General features: G+C 45.9%; 2 long non-coding RNA genes across 3 annotated transcripts in view; both read right to left on the reverse strand.

Moving 5' to 3' along the window:
- LOC309538493 overlaps nucleotides 1-2,694 on the reverse strand; it is a 257,452-nt gene extending 254,758 nt beyond the window's left edge. Inside the window, exon 1 of one of the 2 annotated variants that reach the window (XR_014222230.1) lies at nucleotides 2,374-2,694. This is a non-coding gene — a long non-coding RNA (uncharacterized lncRNA). Of the gene's footprint in view, nucleotides 1-2,282 lie in introns of both variants that reach the window. The other variant, XR_014222231.1, reaches the window with a different exon arrangement.
- Nucleotides 2,695-3,414: 720 nt separating this feature from the next.
- Nucleotides 3,415-4,868, reverse strand: LOC309538525. The gene is made up of 2 exons (XR_014222273.1): nucleotides 4,089-4,868; nucleotides 3,415-3,495 (listed from the first exon to the last, which is right to left on the reverse strand). It is a non-coding gene; the product is annotated as an uncharacterized lncRNA (long non-coding RNA).
- Between the last annotated feature and the right edge of the window lie 2,989 nt (nucleotides 4,869-7,857).

Below are 7,857 nucleotides of genomic sequence, written 5' to 3' on the forward strand. Positions count from 1 at the left end.
GATAATATTAGCTCTAAATGGTATGTCAAAGAGAATCTCATTCTGGTACCATGCATTAAATTCACACCAGGCTACCCCCCATTTAAATATACTGCAATCTGTTCCCTGTACTACAACATATGAGAATGAACGGGAAATTGTGTATACCATTATAGTAGAATTTACTGATATGGTAACTTGCCTTTACAAAAAAAGGAGGAAAAATAAGAAAAGAAGAAAATCTAAGTTAAATAAACATATATTCAAATCACCCAACCGAAGCCATATGCTGGAGTAGAATTTGACATTTATCAACATTAAATGAGAAGGTTAAATGTTGTGATTAACTGTCACAGTTATTCTGTGGTACACATGAGAAGGAAGTCAGTGGGAGTTTGGGAAGACAAGGAATGCTGGATCAAAGCTTCCAAATGCAGAAGATTAACAGGGAAAATATGAAGATTTACTGAATTAATGCACACTCTGTGTACCAAACCAACAAAGAGTTTCAAAACAATAGGGCTCTTTTTAAAAACAAGTACCTATGAAAGCAACTGATCTTCTAAAAGAATGGCATTACAGATGCCACAATCCTGGGTGTAATAGGCTTGGGTTGTATTTTGGAGGGTCTTATTAATTCCTTTGGAGAAGACTTGTAAAAGAATTATTCATCCTCCCTGTGCATAAATTCTAAAAAATAAAAACAATTCACAGTACATATCGAAATTATTTTCAAAGTCTATACAGAGAGGAGAGAATACAAAACTTTTCCCCTCCCCAGACTACATTTGAAAGCTTGTCAGCACTCAGCATTAAGGCCTTTAATCCCAGGCTCTAAATAATTTAGATAACACTTGATTACTCCTTTACTGAAATGTCAACTTCTGCAAAATCTGAGGAACACAATCCTGAGAGGACAAAAAAGAGGAGACAGACAATGTTACTACTGTAAGCAGGGAGGTGAATATCTCATAAATGGTGCAAGTCTTGGGGTTCCCATTGTGAATGAGGGGAAATCCTTAGGTGGTGTCATAAAAGATCTTCCTTGTCTTCATCAGTAAAGCCCTGAGTGTGGGCCCCTGCAATCCAACCCCCCCCCCCGAATATGCATACCACAAAGAATCCCATCTAGATAATTGTGCAGATACTTTATTTCAAGTTTATCTGAGTGCTTTTACCTGTTTAGCGATACCACCCTGATTCACATATCTTTTTTTTTTTTTTAGGAATTATTTACTAAAAAGGATCCTCCACCATTTTGTAAACCGAAAAGACTCCTTTTAAGAAAGCAAGTTCTCCCACCCCAGAATAAATCATTTGAACAGCATAAGTTACCCCACCCTAAGATACACAAGGGATTCAATTTGTACAATCTCTTCACAGGTACAAATTGCTTTCTTCCACTCAGGTACATATAAGGCTCTGCCCTTTAACAACAACTGCAAAGCCTGGGCAGTTTAGTCTGGTAGAGAAAACTATCTATTTCCCTTTTTTCCAAAAAGAAAAGAAGAAGAAGAAGCTATCTTGCTTCCAATCAAATTAAATGTGCTGTGGAATTCTGTGCATGCTTACTTGGGTGTAAGCCCCACTGACTTCACTGGAGCTTAGTCCCAAGTGTGCACATGATTGCTCCTTTACAACTCAGTCCTATCTCTGTTTGCTCAGAGGTAAGTCCCACTTTGTTGAATGGTGCTATCCCAAATAAGTGTGCATAGGACTGCAGCCTTAGTAATGCCCTTGGAGGTAAATTCAGTGGGACTAACCTCTCATGAATTGCATTTAGGAGGGAGAAACAGTAGTACCAAATTTATTGTTTTAAAGGGGGGGGGGACCTCTCATGGGTTTGATATATAGGCATCGACAAGTTATTATACCCATACATTGCAGATTATATAGAGACTTGCTTTCTGGGCAATTCAATAAATCCTTCACCTTAAAATAAATTTGAACTTTTAAAAAATACCCAAACAAAGAAACAGTCATTTATACTTTAAGCATGAATCATAATCACATATCATAGAATCATAACACTGTAGAGTTGGGAAGGTCTTTTGCCATCTCTGCTTGTAGAGAAATCATTTCCCCACCCTTTTAATGTACAAAATAGTCCCTTCTAGTTAGTAGCAAGCATTCTACACTGGACAGTACAAGGCAACACAAACTCCTGCCAGAGTCAATACACTACACTATGAAAGAAATCCTCAGACAACTTCAGGAATGACATCTAATCCATCAGCTCTAAAGCACATGGCCCAGTTGCACACACACACACCCAAACCCCTTTCCATTTTTAACTCCCTCACCAAAGTAGATGCTCAGGAAGCAGCTTTCCCTTCCAGGATCAATCTCAGCTCCCAGCTAGGCCTGGGCCATTTGACCTAAAGGCATCCTTACTTGCAACAAAGTCTCCATCATCTTCAGAGCCGAGGAAAGAGAGAGAAAGAATGAGAAGGCCAGAAACAGGGGGAGAAAAGTCCAGTTCTCTTGTGGTCTGAGTTGGAAGCTTTGTTATGATAAAAGGAAAGGGGGGTGGAAAACTTTGGTCCAAAGTGCCAATGGGAGATCTTGCTTTCAGGAGGGCCTGTTGAGGGGGTGTGTGTGTGTGTGTGTGTGTGTGTGTGTGAGAGAGAGAGAGAGAGAGAGAGAGAGAGAGAGAGAGAGAGAGAGAGAGTCTTTCTTCAACTCTGCTCCTCTTGTTTCCAAAAGGGGCCTCTGGTCAGTGCTGATTAACGGGGGGGGGCCTGGATTGTGTGTGTGTGTTGTTGTTGTGAAGTGTAGAATAATAGGAGATGGCCGGTGACCCAGCAAAGCCTTAAAACCTCATGCTACTTTATTGTGGCAAGCTGAGAAAGAGGGCTTTAGGACGGAGACCCCAAGCACTGACCCGCACGCATCCTGCGGATTGCCTATTCATTCCCTCAGCCTTCCAGTCGCCCATTGTTTGCCAAACAACAACGGAGATTTCACACAGAATGTAAAGCCCCTTTTCACATCCCGGTCAGAAAGGGAATTTTTGCAGCAGCCCTGGACTTTTCTTTTTCTTTTTGTCCGCCTCTCCCCCCCTCCCCCTTTCCGCGATGGCTGTTAGCCTGGATTTTCTAGAAACAGATTCAGAATGGGTGATTCCCGCACCTCCTACCCTCCTACCCCGCGTTTACATCCCTCAGGCTTTTTGAATTCAGCTCAAGCAAAGCAGGATGTTGGTGTGCCTTTCCAGGTCAAAATGGTGCGCTGCCGCTGCTGCAGCCACAAAAGGGCCTCTCTAATGCTTCATTGGGAGGGAGGCAAAGCCGAGGCCTCCGCCACTGTTTCTTCTTGACCACCTCATTTCCGTCGACAGCACTAGCAACTTGGAACGAGAGTTTACTTTGCCTAGCTGGTACGTGCGCGCGTGTTTTGAAGAACACAGGGGAGAGAGACCACTAGAGACCAATATTTTAATCGTAAACTTTACTCACTCATTCGGTTTTTTTTTTAATCTGGCAAGGCAAAACCTGACTTCTCATTTCTTGCCCACTAAAAAAGAAAGAAAGAAAAGAAAAGAGTTATTCTGCGGCAGGCAGTTAAAGCAACAACGACCACCTGCTCCGCTCTCTTATTTACTCCGCAGTAAGTCCCGTTGATTTCAGTCAGATTTACTCCCAATTCATAGGGCAGCCTTCCGAAACTCTCCCTTGGTTGACCCAGCAGGTTCAAACCACGTGCCTAGATTCAGACCTGCTTTTATGGAAGCTGATAGGTTTCCTGTTAGAAGTAAGCCCCATTCAGTTCAATGGGACTCGCTGCCTAGATTGCAACCTAAGTGGCGCTTCGTCTCCAGCTCGGTAGCCAGAGGCGAGCGCCGTATTATTGTACTGAGCACAGAAACACGCGTCCACTCAGACTGAGCACCCGCTTGTGAGCGAGTCCAGGCCGGGTTTTAAATCCTCGAGTTCAGATCTTTCTTCCCTTCCTCCCCCCCCCCCCCTGTTCTTTTCTCTTTGAAAGTGGTTGAAAAAGGCAGGGCGCGCCGTTTATTTGTGTGAGATTTCGTAACAGCTGTATCACTCAACAGCAATTTCTCCTTTTTCAGTTTATCCCACCCCCGTCCCCATTGCCATAACGTTTACATCCGTTTGGCGTGGATCTGGGACCAAGACGGGAGGCTGAAGGTAGGCGGAGAGAAAAGCGATCGCGAGGGAGAAGCCGACAAGGTCGAGTCAGGGAGAGGAGAAGAGAGCGAGAGAGGAAAAGCCAGTTTGGTGACGTCTGAGAGCGACAACAAACACTGGCCGTGCAACGCTAGACGTGTCATCTCAGAAGTGAGACCTTTTGAGTCCAAGGGGTGTTAAGCGTGTAGAGGATCGCAAAAGGGTGGAGAGATCAGGGAAATCGCACCAAAGGCCGGCACAATTCCGTCCAATGGATTTCAAGGGGAGGCGGACACGAGCTTCACTCAAATCGAATTGATCTCAAAAGCGCTTCGACTTCGGCCCACGAGCGTTGCCCGAGTATTGATCAAGTTACTCGGAATAATATCACTGCAGCTGTTGCTACTTCCAATCCTCGAGATGGGGTCATTAATGATCTTCCAAACTTCCCAGACACAGGAAAAGCGAAGTGAAGGAAATTAAGCAATGTGAACGTTTCTTTCTGCCCACCCCGTCGCCTGAGAAGCTCCTTGGGTGTTGAGTGTTTTTCAGCCGCTCAGTAAGGTCTATCAGCCTTCTTCCCATTTTACAGGCGAAAACCCGAGGCTTTCCTAAAGCCGCCAAGGGAGAACTGAAACGCACATCCGCCCTCCCAAATTGCGAACTGTAGTTTGCTCCTGGGAGATCTACCATTCCCAGCACCCTTAAGAAACTACAGTTCCTCCCGTTCTTTTGGTGGGTGTGCTTTAAAGTGTGCGGTGGGGGGTTGGGGTGTCTAAGGGTGTCTTGAGGACCCGCACTCGGGTGCTTATGGTTTCTGTCCGCCGAATGGGCTGAGGAGACAAAGGGATGGAGCTGGTGGTCCACACACGTTGCCTTTCTTTGCACTTTTAGCCCAGCCTAGGATTGGGTGGCTTGGAGATCCACGGCAAAGCTAAGGAAGGGAAGAGGGAGGGCCAAGGCGTCCACTCACTCCCCGGCGCGTAGTTCTCCCTCCCCCCTGTTGATATGCTAATATCCCTTGTGACGAAATCACAAAGAACACCTTGGACTCCGAGCGCTCTTCTCCCGCCCCCTAGCGCGGCCCTGTCCGGAGAAATGCCTCGCTGGTTGCAGCAGGCATTGAGCTATAGGAGCTGCCTCGGAATAAGGGGACGGGAAACTCGTTCAATTCCCCACCACCGGTCACGTAGGCTGAGTTGCACTGCAACTAGGAACTATAAGCAATGGAACTGGCTTGGAATTTAAAGTGGGGCAGCTCACAGCCAGCGGCAAATTCTGAAGTGCAGGCGCTTTTCGTGTCCCCACAGTAAAGTCCCCATAGCCGCGCCCTAGACAAACCGATACCAACTTTGACCAGTTCAGGCAGTGTGGTATCAAGACCAAGTCAGGTTTTAATCTAATCTCACTCCCACTTGGTTAAACACAGCCTATTGAGGAGCTCTGGAGGACTCAAAAGCTTGGTCATAATAAAAAGGACTTCTTTCTTTTTTGGGATGTTTCAAATTAAAAGGGGCAGTTTAACCTTTAACCCGCAGCTACGCCAATGTAACCAGCCTCTTCCTGGGCTTAGCTTCTAGGGGCGCTGAAAATTGCCCGAGGAGACGGCATCATCATCTCAAGAGATGACATCATCACTACAAGAGAGAAGCAATCGCTCCAGGAGATTACGTCACAGCCCCTGCTCTAAAATGAAATGTTCCACTACACCACTGCTGCAGATCCAGAAACCGTAGAATTCATGGGAGGCTTCGCTACTGATTCCAGGAGGAGATTATTGACAGCCAAAAAGGAGTTCTAATCTCCAGGCAGAATTTTTCAACAATATTCCAACTATTTCCTGCCCAACACACACACCCAACTTGGTCTCTGACACTGCACACTTCTGTCCCCCACACCATAAAAAAACCATTCGATCTAGATGTACCATATTCTTCTCATTTGTTTGAAGGAGAAAAAATGCAAGCCCCTAATATTAATTCCATTTTATTTTAATTTATTTGGCCTAGCATCTCCGGAAAGGGCTGTGAATTGCTATCAGAACAGAACCATTTCCTACACGCCAAGTGTTTTTAATAGTAGATACGATCGCTTCCACTTTCCTCCTATCTTTCCGTTAGGCCTTAGTAGGTAGTCCGGACAGCTGGATGCTCGCTATTAACCAGTTTCTACCACGTGGCAAAGAACTCGAAGAAACTGTAATCTCCCCTCGGAGATCCACGGGCACCTGGCGACCCGTCCCTTCTTAACCCATCACCTTCAGTTGCCTTCCGCCATGGCTTGACCCAGTGAATTTCCACCAAGCCATAAGCATAAACGCCATTCGAGATCCGTCTAGCCGCGTCTCCCTTCCTTCCACGTATTTCATGTCGTTTATTTAAAAACACCCAAAGGTAACATGAGGTCTGAGAGAGAAAGACAGAGAGAAATCATGACTAAAACTCGAAAAAACATGTGAGGGGGGGCGAGAGAAGGGGGGGAGAGAGGTGGAGGATTAGATTCCTTCATTTCGTTTTGGTAATCCTAAATACAGCTATCTCTGGCTCTTTAATCTCCCCTAGAGTCGGATTAGGACCCATTTGAGCTAGGACAGTTGGAATCTGCTGACGGGAGGGGTGGCGGCAAAGAAAGCACCAAGGGGGAAACTTTATATAACCAAGGCTTAGAGACACCCCTCCCAAGGTGTGGGGAGAGAGAGACATCTCCCTGGTGACCTATCCTACGCAATGGACCAGCCTGGGAGGAAAGGCATGCACTGCCCTTCCTTAGGGTCATGCGCGTTATTAACAGAGAGAAGGTTTGCTTTGGAAACATTGACAGCCCCAGAGCTCTTTGCTGCTGCCAGTCTTCTTTCCTTGTCTCCCCCCGCCCCAAGGCCAGCCCGCTTCAGGAAGCTCCTCGATGCCCAAGGAACTACACCGGAGTCTTTTTAGCATCTCATTTCCCTGCCTGTTGACAGAAGACTCTCCCGCCCCGGAGTTCCCTGCCTCCACATTAGCAAGACAGCGGTCAATCGGCATTGGGGGGGGGGGGAATAATCCGCAAAGGGAAGAGCTTCCAGTTCCGAAAGGCCGGCGGGCGGGAGGAGGGTGGCTGTGCCTAGGCGCGCAGCGCAAGGCGCCCTTACCTCTGCCTTGAGTGCACGTGTCTTTTCTGCTTGTGTGTGTGTTACTATGGCTCAATACTGTACATCAATCTCGCCTTTTTAATAATAACAACAAAAACAATCCCCTTATATTTGGCTAAAACGTACTCATTCAGTAAATGTCTGTGGTTCTCCATAAATAAGAGATTAATGTTTTTAAAGGGGAAAACATCCACCTCATTATGTACATATACGTGTTTTCCTTTAAAAGGTACAGAGCGCAATTTTTTAAAACAACAACAGCAACCTCCTTAAGCGATTGAAATAGAAAGACTGCGTGGGGCTCTCAAAAGCTGAGCTCCGCTGTTTGATTGCATGCTACGTTTGTGGGTGACTAGATTAAATAAATATATTTATAACCCTGGATATTTGTTTGGAATCTAATATCTTGTTGACAAACACGCACCCCTTCTATTTAAGATTAAAGTCCTCTCTTTTTTTCCTTTTTCCCCTTTGGAAAATGCCTGTAATCCTTTCGGAGAGATTTTGTTGCTTTCCGGACTGTACGGGAAAGTAATTGTGCGGATTGTAGGGTTGTGTGACCTTTGCGGAATGCGGGAAGCATGCGGGATAGGGTGAGGGAGGTCCGAGGTGGAGGGGGGG

The sequence above is a fragment of the Podarcis vaucheri genome (genome assembly GCF_965113315.1).
Source record: "Podarcis vaucheri genome assembly, chromosome: 8".
Classification (NCBI taxonomy): domain Eukaryota; kingdom Metazoa; phylum Chordata; class Lepidosauria; order Squamata; family Lacertidae; genus Podarcis; species Podarcis vaucheri.